Genomic DNA, 12,989 nt, shown 5'->3' with positions numbered 1-12,989 from the left:
TTATTGCAAAAAACTTTTTCAAGGAGTTTTTAAATTGTATAATGAAAAATATTAAATTTTCAGAAATAAACAGCTATTGCTGCTTCTAATCTAGAGATGCAACATACAAATATTTAGTATTTAGCCTATACTGCTGGACACAGAGTATTCATTTCGGACGAATAATGGAAGAATCGTCTGCCGAAGACAAAACTTAATTCGTTTACATCCATCTTTCTTGTTTTCTGTCCTGGAAAGGGTTTATTCGATTAACAAAACAATAATGAAGATAAGCAAATTTATGAAGGATCCAATTAAAAGAAAAATTATTTTGTGAAGGGTCCGTTTTTAGGTTAAAATATTTTGTGAAGGGTCCGTTTTTGAGTTAAAATATTTTGTGAAGAGTCTAAAAAGACCCCTGTTCTATATTCTTCGTATTCTCAAGATCCCGTAGAACTTTTGTGACGTGTATTAAAAAACTTAACAGATTCGACTTAATATATAAGTGATTAAGTTTTTCAAATAATTTCTCTAATCGATTTTGCTATAAAAGTAATTATTTTTGTTATAATTATTGCATAGGGAAGAAAAAAAACTGACACATACTTAGCTTAAAAATTCTAATGACTATGCATGCTTTTCACATATTACACATATTTAATTTTTTTTTATGAGCAAGTGAACAAAATCAATCGTAAGAAACGATAATTATATAAAGTACTAAATTCCTTCATCAATTACTTAGTAGATGACGTTTCGTTTTCAGAGTTCAATCAAAAAATTCAGTCTTAAATGAAGAAAAAAACTAAAAAAACTGGCTCAGTTATTTTACCTTTTTTCGCTGCTTAAGAAAGTAAACAATCATTATTTTCAGCCTATCGACCAGCAGCGTTCTAGTATCTTTCTATTTTTGTTTACCTAACCGCCAATGTGTGACCAAGGGTGCGGGCGGTGCTTGCGCGCGTTTTTACGCTCTTTTGACCTTCACATCAGGTGAATGACCTTAATATTTCCCCCAACGTGTGTTGCTTTTTGAAGATAGCCAAGAACAACTCGCATCAGCACCACACAGCGACATTCTCGTAATTTCAAAGCTCCTGATACTTTTAAAACAAAGGAACTGCCGTCGATAAGGACGAAGTAGGTGTACTTGTGCTGCATTTAAATGACGGCCGTGCACTTGAAAAGCGGCAACTCGCAGAGAAAGTTTTAATTTACGAACCCGTGACACGTTTGTTTTCATGCATTCCGTGTTTCTTTTCGCTATTAGTTTATTTCGAATTTTGTAACGACCCGTGAAAGTATTTTATTGTTGTTTTCAATTCGAATTTCAAACCACGAAGATGTTGGGTGATTATGTAAAAATTATGCATATTCTTATATCATTGTAGCTGTTTGGAACTTGAAATATTGCATTTGAATTTTTATTTATTTCTTTGTTGTGGTTGCAGCAGCAGATAATTTAAATTGTGAAAAAAGTGTACAATAAAGTTCTATTTCTGTTTTTACATTATAAAAGCAAATATTTTTGATTAGCTTATATATTTAATAATTAACACAATTTTTACTTTGAATGTATTTTGAAATATTGTTTAATCTGATGTTTACTGTTTGCTAGCAAAAAATATTGCCATAATATTAGTGATGGTTCCAGAATTAGATCGGAAAAGTTGATCTACTCAATTTTAATCGTTACAGAATCTTTATAACTTCGATAATTTCAAATTACCAACCCTTAAGGATCGTATAAGCACTTTTGAGACGCTAAAATAACAATAATTTTGATTTTATGCTTTTTAATTTGTTGTACTATATACCTTTATGTTCCATTAATTCCTATAATATTGCATTTGCATTGCGACTAGACTTCTTAAATACAGGGTATTTATAAGGTCCCGGATCCATTTTGATGTTTAATAACTCATAAAATAATAAAGATAGATTTAAAATCAATAACGTAAATGGTTAGATAGACTCAAAAAGTTTCATGACCCTTGTCAATGAACTCCACGTGTGCCCCTTCGTCGCACGGAGAATATCAAGTCGATAGTCAATTTACGCTAGGTAGCGGCAAGCATGTCGGTGTATACAATCTTCTTAATATCCGCTCGAATAAAACACATAGAACAGTACTACATGGAACAAACACATCAAAAGTAAATATAACATTGCAATAGTTGCCAAAAACAAAAGAGAGAAAAATGCAATTAATAAGCAGACAATATTTAGAAAAGTAAAGATATTTAGACTGGAAAATGAAATTATCTGAAATTAACCACACCCGCAGACGATATTTACAAAAGTAAAGATATTCAAACCTGAAAAGGAAAATACAGTGGAACCTGTCTAAATTGACCACCCTCGGGCCCAAGTCAAATGGTCACTATATAGAGGTGGTCACTTTATGAAGACTCTTTAAATAAAACTTGTAGAAAATGGTCACCTTACTCAGGTGCTCACTTTACCCCGGTGGTCACTTTTACAGGTTCCACGAGTTATTCCTTCAATAACTGCCATGAGTTTGTTTATATCTTCATTATTTTATGAGCTATTAAACATCAAAATGGGTCCGGGAATTTATAAACACCCAGTATAATAATAATTTGTAAGCCAGGTAAGGAAAAGAAAAGTAATTATTATTGAAATAGAATCGATAAGTTCTATTTTCGTGTAAGTTATAAAACGATTTGGTGATAAACCAGAGATGCCAACTTGCTCCGCTTTGTAAAATAGTATTTTCTAGTGTTAGCGAAATTTAAGTTACTTTTAGTTTAGTATTTTTCATTTTAAGTAATTTTCGCACCACTAAATATCAAAAATTATAAGTATCATCTAAAATGCAACGTTAAAACATTCATCTACTGGTTACTCTACTAAAAAGTAGGCTTGACTATCCTTCTTTGAGGAATTTTACTATATATAATTTGCTACCACTTTATTTTTTTTATTTTATTTTATAACCGTCGTTGAACAGCCGACCTAATTTCATGGGTTTACGACTACTAATGTTCAACTCCGTATCCTTGTAATTTTGAACCAATCCAGAAGACAAGGAAACTCCTGGATCATTACCCCCATAGGTATTGATTTGTTATGGGAACATGGAGGACTTTGAGACTCGACAGATTTAACGTGCATCAGTCTCCATTTACTACACGGGGAGTCTTCGGCCGGCGAGGATCGAACCCACGACCTCTTGGACATAGGCCCAGCGCCCTACCGACCAGGCTATCCCGGCCCCCGCTACCACTTTATTTTATTTTATAACCGTCGTTGAACAGCCGACCCAATTTCATGGGTTTACGACTACTTACGTTCAACTCCGTAGCCTTGTAATTTTGAACCAATCCAGAAGACAAGGAAACTCCTGGATCAGTACCCCCAGAGGTATTGATTTGTTGTGGGAACATGGAGGACTTTGAGACTCGACAGATTTAACGTGCATCAGTCACCATTTACTACACGGGGAGTCTTCGGCCGGCGAGGATCGAACCCACGACCTCTTGGATATGGGCCCAGCGCCCTACCGACCAGGCTATCCCGGCGCTACCACTTTATTAAAATTATTCCAGAAAGCGAAGCAGTAGCATCCCTGGATAAACTAGTTCTGTCTCATAAATAACAAAAGTAAAATTCTGTAGCTCGCAAGTCTAAACTTGAATTTAATAAAAACAGCTATTCTTCAATAAATGATCTATATATTTTTATTGAACTTTGACCATTTTTTTTTACCTCGCGCAGAAAAACAAGACGGATATTTAGTCATAAATTACCATCACCATAAATCACGCGATCACTTAATGCTAAATTTCATTTCTAAATTTAAAACTACGATGGAAAAAATCTACGTAACATTACCCTTTATTTTTAATATTTAAGCGGCATATACCTTGACCTTTCAAAACACCGCTTTGTTTACCTAGTACACAAAACAGGGCGTGCACACACAAAATTCATAACAAATGGCCCAAACATGTTCCAAACTATCTCAAAATTACTAGTTTCACCAACCACATCATTCAATATCTCGCTTGTCATCTTCCCTAATAGACCGTTGCCAACGACAAGGTTTGTCATTTCTTTTTCTCAATCTGATGTGCCTTTTGTATCAGGTGTGTAATTATTAACTGGAGCAGGGGGCTCTCTCCTAGTCATTTCCTCTTGTCGCCAACTAGGATTATAAACGAGGCAGTCTATCTTTCCAGATCCCTTGGACCAATCCCTGTGATTCAGTTATCGGTTTCCCAGATCATCATCAACGTTGATGTCTATCGCCAAATGGGAGTTTCAGCACCCGAAAAGCACCTTAGGGATGTAGCAATCAGTCTTCCTGGAAGCAATTTGTTTGGGTGCCATTTTTATTTATTTATTTTGCTTTGTTAGGTGGTAGAGTTTGTAAGGATTTGTTACCTTGTGATGATGAAGCTACTGGTACTTTTCTGGCACAGTGGTTGGAAATATTTATGTAATTTTGCAACCGAAATATGTTGAACTGTATAAAAAAAAAAGAATGAAATTTATTGCAAATAACGTTTTGAAATTAGAACTGACATCTACTACAAATAACTTCTTGAAATTGAACTGAAATCCATTTCAAATAACTTCTTGAATTCGAATAACTTCTTGGTTATAAATTTCACCACCAGTTTATTAATACTTTGTGAAATATATGTCAATTGGTTAATATGTCAATATGTTGATTTGTGTCAATATGTTGGTTGTAAATATTTAAATATTTATGTAATTTTGCAACCGAATTATATTGAACAGTATTTTTTTTAAAAAAAAGAATGAAATTTATTGCAAATAACGTTTTAAAATTAGAACTGACATCTATTACAAATAACTTCTTGAAATTAGAACTGAAATCCATTGCAAATAACTTCTTGAATTCGAATAACTTCTTGGCTATAAATTTCACCACCAGTTTATTAAAACTTTGTGAAATATATGTCAATTGGTTAATATGTCAATTTGTTGATTTGTGTCAATATGTTGGTTGTAAATATTTAAATATTTATGTAATTTTGCAACCGAAATATATTGAACAGTATAAAAAAAGTAATGAATGAAATTTATTGCGAATAACTTCTTAAAATTAGAACTGACATCTATTACAAATAACTTCTTGAAATTAGAACTGAAATCCATTGCGAATAACTTCTTGAATTCGAATAACTACTTGGTTATAAATTTAACCGCCAGTTTATTAATGGTTATAAATTTCACCACCATTTTATTAATACTTTGTGAAGTATATGTCAATTGGTTAATATGTCAATATGTTGATTTGTGTCAATATGTTGGTTGTAAATATTTAAATATTTATGTAAATTTGCAACCGAAATATATTGAACAGTATAAAAAAAAATAATGAATGCAATTTATTGCAATTAACTTTTTAAAATTAGAACTGACATCTATTAGGAATAACTTCTTGAAATTAAAACTGAAATCCATTGCGAATAACTTCTTGAATTCGAATAACTCCTTGGCCATTCACCACCAGTTTATTAATACTTTGAGAAGTAGATGTCCATTTTTTAATATGTCAGTATGTTGATTTGTCTCTTTGTAATATTAAAAGAATCGTAAAATTGTTTTACTATTACAAAGGGAATTTCTGTTAGTGAAAAGGTTTCTAATAAATATGAGACTCACTTTGTAAAATATGAGATTAGAATATAACATTTATTATGATGGGTAGTTATTATTATGCTTAATTATAAAATTATATGACTGAATCGTGAATCCCTCAAATTTTGTATTTTGCGTTGTAAAATTGCATACTTTAAAATGATGTAAAAAATTGTATACCTTACAATTCAAATTTTTTTAAACTATTATTTAATAAAATAATAAATATTTACTAAAAGTTATGTTTTGTACGCTGTTATCTTGGAAAAAATGAATTTTTTAACTTTGTGCAAAATATTTCTATTAGCTTAAAAAGTTCTCGAGATATGGTGAAATACGCAAAAGGTAAAATTAACATTGAGTCCAAACTTTTGATCGCCATATTAACCAAACTATGGAGACCATATTTCCCATATCGCTGCTACCCCCTATATTTTAGGTGACAGAAATCCAAATCCATTTAAAAAAGGGTATGTTTATTCAGAGAAAGTAAGTTTTTGTGTCTGATTTCGTAACTTAAAATATCGTCTTCACTAATTTATTAGCATATTAGATGTCACACCTTCGAATAATTAAGAATGAGTCCTAGAAAGTGAAGATCCGATTATTAGATCAAAAGTTATTCAGGGTGGTCCCTTTTTTTATTTATTAATTTTTTTGGAACACTGTACACGCGTGAATTTGCTGATTCAAAATTTAGGTATCCAATTAAATCTGATTTAAATCACATGTTTGGGCATAATCACTTTCCAGTGGAAACATTTCAGAATGATCTCAATCTAATGGACATCACAATCCAATGGAAACATTTCAGAACACGAAATTGATGTGAAAAGAAACAATATTGACATGCCTAGTCATTAAAGACTATATTAAGCAAACAGCGAAAAACAGTGTATTAATCTATAAGGATTTTTGCTAAATACTACAGTTTTTTCCCGCTGATTCCGTTTATCCGTTTTATTTTGCTGATTTCTATATTTTTTTTAAAAAAATATTTATTATTCAATATGTATTTGTCAGGCATATTAATTCGAAATCAGCTGTACATAAGTTTTTTCAAATTTCTTTTTAATGTCTTTTTTAATAAATTAATAAAAAAACAATTTTGGCACGCTTAATATCTGAACTCATATGGTTGAGAATGCGAAAGTTGTTCCATGGATTCGCTGATTTTAATCTTTCACTTGTAAATTTAAATTTAAAATTAAATACACATTATGATGCGATTTTTCCAAAGAATTTCCTGAAGTATTTAAAAGTTTTTCCAAAATTTAAACATGTACCAAAAAATATCCATTAAATGTTATACATCCTCCAAAATGTGATGCACTTCTTTAGAAAGAGTTTTACATTTCTTATTTTGATAAGTTTTTGCCTCTATTATATAAAGAACTTTTTTTCTTTCCTTTATTCCAAAGTGAGACTTTTTTTTAACCCCCAGAGAATCACATTTCTTTCTTGTCTCAAGAAAAAAAAACTACAAAACATATTTTTAAAGCAAAAAGAAGGGAAAAAAATCCATTTTTCTGTATCAATACAGACTCCTTTTATTCACCCCCCGAATGGAATTTCTATATAATATTTTCAGAGCGGAAATAAAAAGTTGGTTCCTTTCAGCTGAGATTCCCCTGATCACCGTTGACTCCCGGGGCACTCTTTATATACTTAATTGCATATAAGTCTGGGGTTGAGGAAGATAGGGGTCGCAAAAAAAATGGTGTCGTCTGGTGTGTTATTCGTCGGGAATTGCATTATCAGACAATTCCTACCTCCAGAGGGTGTAAGCGATATTGGAAATAAAGCAACAGATGGACCTGCCTTTTAATTGAGTTCCGAGATCTGAAAGATGACAATCGTTTGCGTTCGATTTTACGAACAGGTGAGAAATTAAGTTGTCTTTTTATTCCCTCTTCGCTGATATAAAAATAGTATTTAAACAAAATTCTTTATTTTTATTTTTTTTTCTTCTTATCTTAGTTTTTTTCGAAAATTCGAAGTAAAACAAAGCTTTAAATCCTAATTGCATTGTGTGCCTGAACTGTTTCGAATGAGTTTACAGAGATTCCCTAACTCACAGTGGTTAAAGTACAAAGCTTGTCATTGTGGAAAATTGGTGTCTTATATCGGCGTATGTTAGATTCGCAATTAAAAGATCATCATGTCGTTGATCTTAAAATTTTGGAGCCTTAACTTCCATGAACCATGTTTATATAGAGAGTGTTGTACTTAACTGAGATTGAGAAGTAAACTCACAGAATTTTTATGAATTGTTGATCTAAAAATGTAGCGTTCCATTCATTTCTAAATGCTATGTTTAATATCAATCCAATTACGTCTATTACTAGTTAATTTTAGCAGTTAATTCGTTTCTCATTTGAATCCTTTGAGTTACCTTATTTTTCAAAAGCAGTTTGAGTTCGTTTCTTACCCATCTGTGGTAGTTAAGTTTGTTCGTCTCATTGCAGTTGTCGTCGAGTTAACTTGTTATTCCATTATGGTAGTTGAGTTCGTTTCTTATCCATCTGTGGTAGTTAAGTTTGTTCCTCTCACTGCAGTTGTCGAGTTAACTTGTTATTCCATTATGGTAGTTGAGTTCTTTTCATATCCATCTATTGTAGTTAAGTTTGTTCCTCTCATTGCATTTGTCGAGTTAACTTGTTATTCCATTATGGTAGTTGAGTTCTTTTCTTATCCATCTATTGTAGTTAAGTTTGTTCCTCTCATTGCAGTTGTCGAGTTAACTTGTTATTCCATTATGGTAGTTGAGTTCTTTTCTTATCCATCTGCGGTAGTTAAGTTTGTTCCTCTCATTGCATTTGTCGAGTTAACTGGTTATTCCATTATGGTAGTTGAGTTCTTTTCTTATCCATCTATTGTAGTTAAGTTTGTTCCTCTCATTGCAGTTGTCTAGTTAACTTGTTATTCCATTATGGTAGTTGAGTTCTTTTCTTATCCATCTACTGTAGTTAAGTTTGTTCCTCTCATTGCAGTTGTCTAGTTAACTTGTTATTCCATTTTGGTAGTTGAGTTCTTTTCTTATCCATCTATTGTAGTTAAGTTTGTTCCTCTCATTGCATTTGTCGAGTTAAGATGTTATTCCATTATGGTAGTTGAGTTCTTTTCTTATCCATCTATTGTAGTCAAGTTTGTTCCTCTCATTGCAGTTGTCTAGTTAACTTGTTATTCCATTATGGTAGTTGAGTTCTTTTCATATCCATCTATTGTAGTTAAGTTTGTTCCTCTCATTGCAGTTGTCTAGTTAACTTGTTATTCCATTTTGGTAGTTGAGTTCTTTTCTTATCCATCTATTGTAGTTAAGTTTGTTCCTCTCATTGCATTTGTCGAGTTAACTTGTTATTCCATTATGGTAGTTGAGTTCTTTTCTTATCCATCTATTGTAGTTAAGTTTGTTCCTCTCATTGCAGTTGTCTAGTTAACTTGTTATTCCATTTTGGTAGTTGAGTTCTTTTCTTATCCATCTATTGTAGTTAAGTTTGTTCCTCTCATTGCATTTGTCGAGTTAAGATGTTATTCCATTATGGTAGTTGAGTTCTTTTCTTATCCATCTATTGTAGTCAAGTTTGTTCCTCTCATTGCAGTTGTCTAGTTAACTTGTTATTCCATTATGGTAGTTGAGTTCTTTTCATATCCATCTATTGTAGTTACGTTTGTTCCTCTCATTGCATTTGTCGAGTTAACTTGTTATTCCATTATGGTAGTTGAGTCCTTTTCTTATCCATCTATTGTAGTTAAGTTTGTTCCTCTCATTGCAGTTGTCTAGTTAACTTGTTATTCCATTTTGGTAGTTGAGTTCTTTTCTTATCCATCTATTGTAGTTAAGTTTGTTCCTCTCATTGCATTTGTCTAGTTAACTTGTTATTCCATTATGGTAGTTGAGTTCTTTTCATATCCATCTATTGTAGTTAAGTTTGTTCCTCTCATTGCATTTGTCGAGTTAACTTGTTATTCCATTATGGTAGTTGAGTCCTTTTCTTATCCATCTATTGTAGTTAAGTTTGTTCCTCTCATTGCAGTTGTCTAGTTAACTTGTTATTCCATTTTGGTAGTTGAGTTCTTTTCTTATCCATCTATTGTAGTTAAGTTTGTGCCTCTCATTGCAGTTGTCTAGTTAACTTGTTATTCCATTATGGTAGTTTAGTTCTTTTCTTATCCATCTGTGGTAGTTAAGTTCTTTTTGTATCCTTGCGGGGGATATTTGTATTCGTTTCTTATCCCAGTTTGTACTTGAGTTTATTTCATATCGAACTGTGTTTCGGTTTTCTCACTGCAGCAGTCGAGTTAGCTTATTATTTCATTGTAGTATACTTGAGTTCGTTTCTTATCCCAGTGATACTTGAGTTAGTTTATTCTTTTGAAGTTATTGAATACACTTCCAATTTTCGGCCGTAATTAAATTTGTTTTTTATGACATCGTTTTAGTTCAATTTGTTTCTCTCTTTATCGTTAGTTCTCTTCTTAATTTATGGTAGTAATGAGTTCGTACTTAATCTCCCTTATACTTGATTTCTTTTCGTATTTAATCTCTCTTATACTTGATTTCTTTTGGTATTTAATCTCCCTTATACTTGATTTCTTTTCGTATTTAATCTTTCTTATACTTAATATCTTTTGGTATTTAATCTCCCTTATACTTGATTTCTTTTCGTATTTAATCCCCCTTATACTTAATTTCTTTTCGTATTTAATCCCCCTTATACTTGATTTCTTTTTGTATTTCACTGTGGTTGTTCAATTAGTTTCCCCCATTGTAACAGCTGACTTAAAACTTGTTTTTTATTCCATTTTAGGAGCTGTGTTTTTTTTTTCCCTAACTTATTCCATTAAAAGCTATGTAACACTTGTTTTTGCTTAATAACCAGATTGATACGAGTAAGACTCTATTTTTTCCTGGAGTTCGATTTTTTTTCTTCTTCATATTAAGGCCCTTTTTTTTATTTATCTTCTTGCACTTTATTGCCATATTTATTTTAGCTTTGACTTTTTTACACTTTGTAAGATTATCTTTGCTCTTTACGGTAAGACTTTCTTGCACTTTACCTTAACACTCTTTACATACGAGTTATCAATTTAATTATCTATTTCCATTCTACTACCAAACGGTATTTATCAGGCTCGTGTTTTATTCTTTGCCAGAAATCCAGTATTTACTTCGAGGAATAGAAAAAGAAAAAAAGAATTGGAACAAAAATAAAACGAATTCCTGCGGTGAAATAAATCCTCCAGTGATACACCCACAGAAAAGAGATCAAGGAATAAAAAGGACCGGATGTTCGATTCAATCTCTCCCGAATCATTCTTCTTCTCTATCCTGTAAAATTACGGGAGACTTTTCCGTAAATGAGGAAGTAGTTAATGACGGAAACTCCAGAACGGAAGCTCACACTTTTGTTTTCCTCACCCATGTTTGCCTCCTCCACCCCTAACCCTGGAGATATATTCCCCGTAAATCGCTTACCCACGTTCGAATCCAAATTTAGGGAGCAGTATAAAAGGGAGCGGATAGCACAATTGGTTTGTTGATAAGGAAGTTTCTCGTCGCTTGTTTAGGAATTTGTTAGGGGAACTGCATTTGTGTGCGATAACCCGATTTTGTGCATGCTCGTAGGTGGGAAATCTGATTTTGAATCTGGTTTTGGTTGGGTTGTTGGGAAATGTTATGATTCCCGTTTCTATTGTAGCTTTCTGGTTGAATTTCCGGATCCAGTTTTGTTTTCGGGGCATTGGGAGGGTAAAAGGGCAGGTGAATTTATCATGCTTCCCCTTGTGGTCGATTTAGTTTTGGAAGGGAAGAGATAGTTGGAATATGTTTAAATTTCGTGCAGTGTTTTTCGTTTTGAAAAAGTATTGTTTTTCTAATCTTATTATAAAATTTTCAATGAAAAAACATTTTTTCTTTTTGTTGAATATAAAAATTTTTTGTTCTGAAGTTGGCTTGTATCGTTGCCACTGTAAGGGGAAGAAAATTTGGAACTGTGTTTCTTTTGATATTCGCAAAGTTGTTTTCTTTCTTTTACTCTTTCCTTTTTTTTCCCCTCCCTTACATTTCTTTTTTATTAATTTCAAATTTTGCAACAATTCGTATTTTATTTATTTTTTTCGTAACAAGATATTAACTTGGAAAAATATCTATGAACTATTTAAGTTTATGGAAGAAACGTTGCACTGTAGACAAACAATTGCAATATTAAAATATAATTATTAAGAAATAACTTACATTCATTTAAATGATAACGAAATTGGGAATGATTCGATAATGACGATATTAGGAAAGAGTCGGTGGAAGAAGGTATCAAATGAAACGGAAGAGGTCTAAATTTCTGCAACCTTAATATGGTACTAATTTGAACCATATTATCGTAACTCTTATTCTTAAACTTGATTTTACGATACTAAGGTTTAACATAAACAAAAATCTGATATCACTAAATTAAGGTTGCAGCAAATTTGCATCTTATGAACCATAATATTAAGGTAAGGTGCCTTTTGTGGTTCCGCTTTGAACTGATTTTTCTGAGAATAAATTTTTAATCAATCAAACATAGTTTTTTAGTTTGTTACTTGCCGCGTTTAATTGCACCTTTAGTACGTATGATTCCTATTTTGCTTTCAATTTGGTGCAGAACAGCAGCATCCGAGACCATTTAACTTTAATCAATCAAGTCTTGTATTGTTCAGTTTTAACCAAACATTAATTTGCCCTTTTCTTTTATCTAAACTTGCGTGCTATTTATAAAATATTTTTGAACATGATATATTTGAGTTTCTTTTACCTGCAAGTGCAAAGCATCCCTACTTATTCATTTCCATCTCAAGTGCAATCCCTCTCAATTTCCTTGCACTTTTTCCTAGCTCCAACTTCTCTAAAGAAAGAACAAGATTATTTCATAATCGGCCTTAGGAAGGATGAAAGTAAACCTTGTCCAGCTCCTAGGCCATTAAAATTCAATTAATCAAGTTTTTATTGTTAAAATACAGTTTCGGTTTAAACTTAACATAACTTATACCTTAAGTTTTACCGTAACTTTTATCATAACTTTTATTTGAACTTGCATGCTTTCCATGCAATATTTTTGAACATATTTGAAAATCTGATCATCGTTTACATGAAATCTCAACTCACTTGAACTGAAGTGCAATGTGCAAATCTGATCATAGTTACACGAAAACTCAACTCACTTGAACCCAAGTGCAATATATCTATCTCCAGCTTCATTAACGAAGGACTAAGATTTTTTCGCAATCAGCCTTAATGAAGAAAGAAAGTAAACCTTAGCCAGGTCATGGGTCATTAAACTTTAATCAAAGTTCAATCAATTAAGTTTTTTTTATTGTTAAAACACAGTTTCGGT

At 32.0% G+C, this 12,989-nt stretch overlaps 1 protein-coding gene across 3 annotated transcripts in view; it reads left to right on the top strand.

Annotated features, from left to right (window-relative positions):
- Positions 1–12,989, top strand: part of LOC107451127 (caskin-2) — a 351,713-nt gene that overhangs the window by 57,643 nt on the left and 281,081 nt on the right. The window contains exon 1 of one of the 3 annotated variants that reach the window (XM_071186767.2): positions 7,287–7,498. The exons of the other annotated variants lie outside the window; for them this stretch is intronic. The gene's annotated coding sequence lies outside the window, so the exon portion shown is untranslated. Of the gene's footprint in view, positions 1–7,286; positions 7,499–12,989 lie in introns of those variants that run through there. 3 annotated transcript variants of the gene reach the window in all.

The sequence above is a fragment of the Parasteatoda tepidariorum genome, chromosome 9, assembly GCF_982258835.1.
Source record: "Parasteatoda tepidariorum strain Cologne lab strain chromosome 9, Ptep-v5.0, whole genome shotgun sequence".
NCBI classification, from domain to species: Eukaryota; Metazoa; Arthropoda; class Arachnida; order Araneae; family Theridiidae; genus Parasteatoda; species Parasteatoda tepidariorum.
Note: the sequence above shows the minus strand (reverse complement) of the source record. Positions and strands in the feature narration are given on the sequence as shown.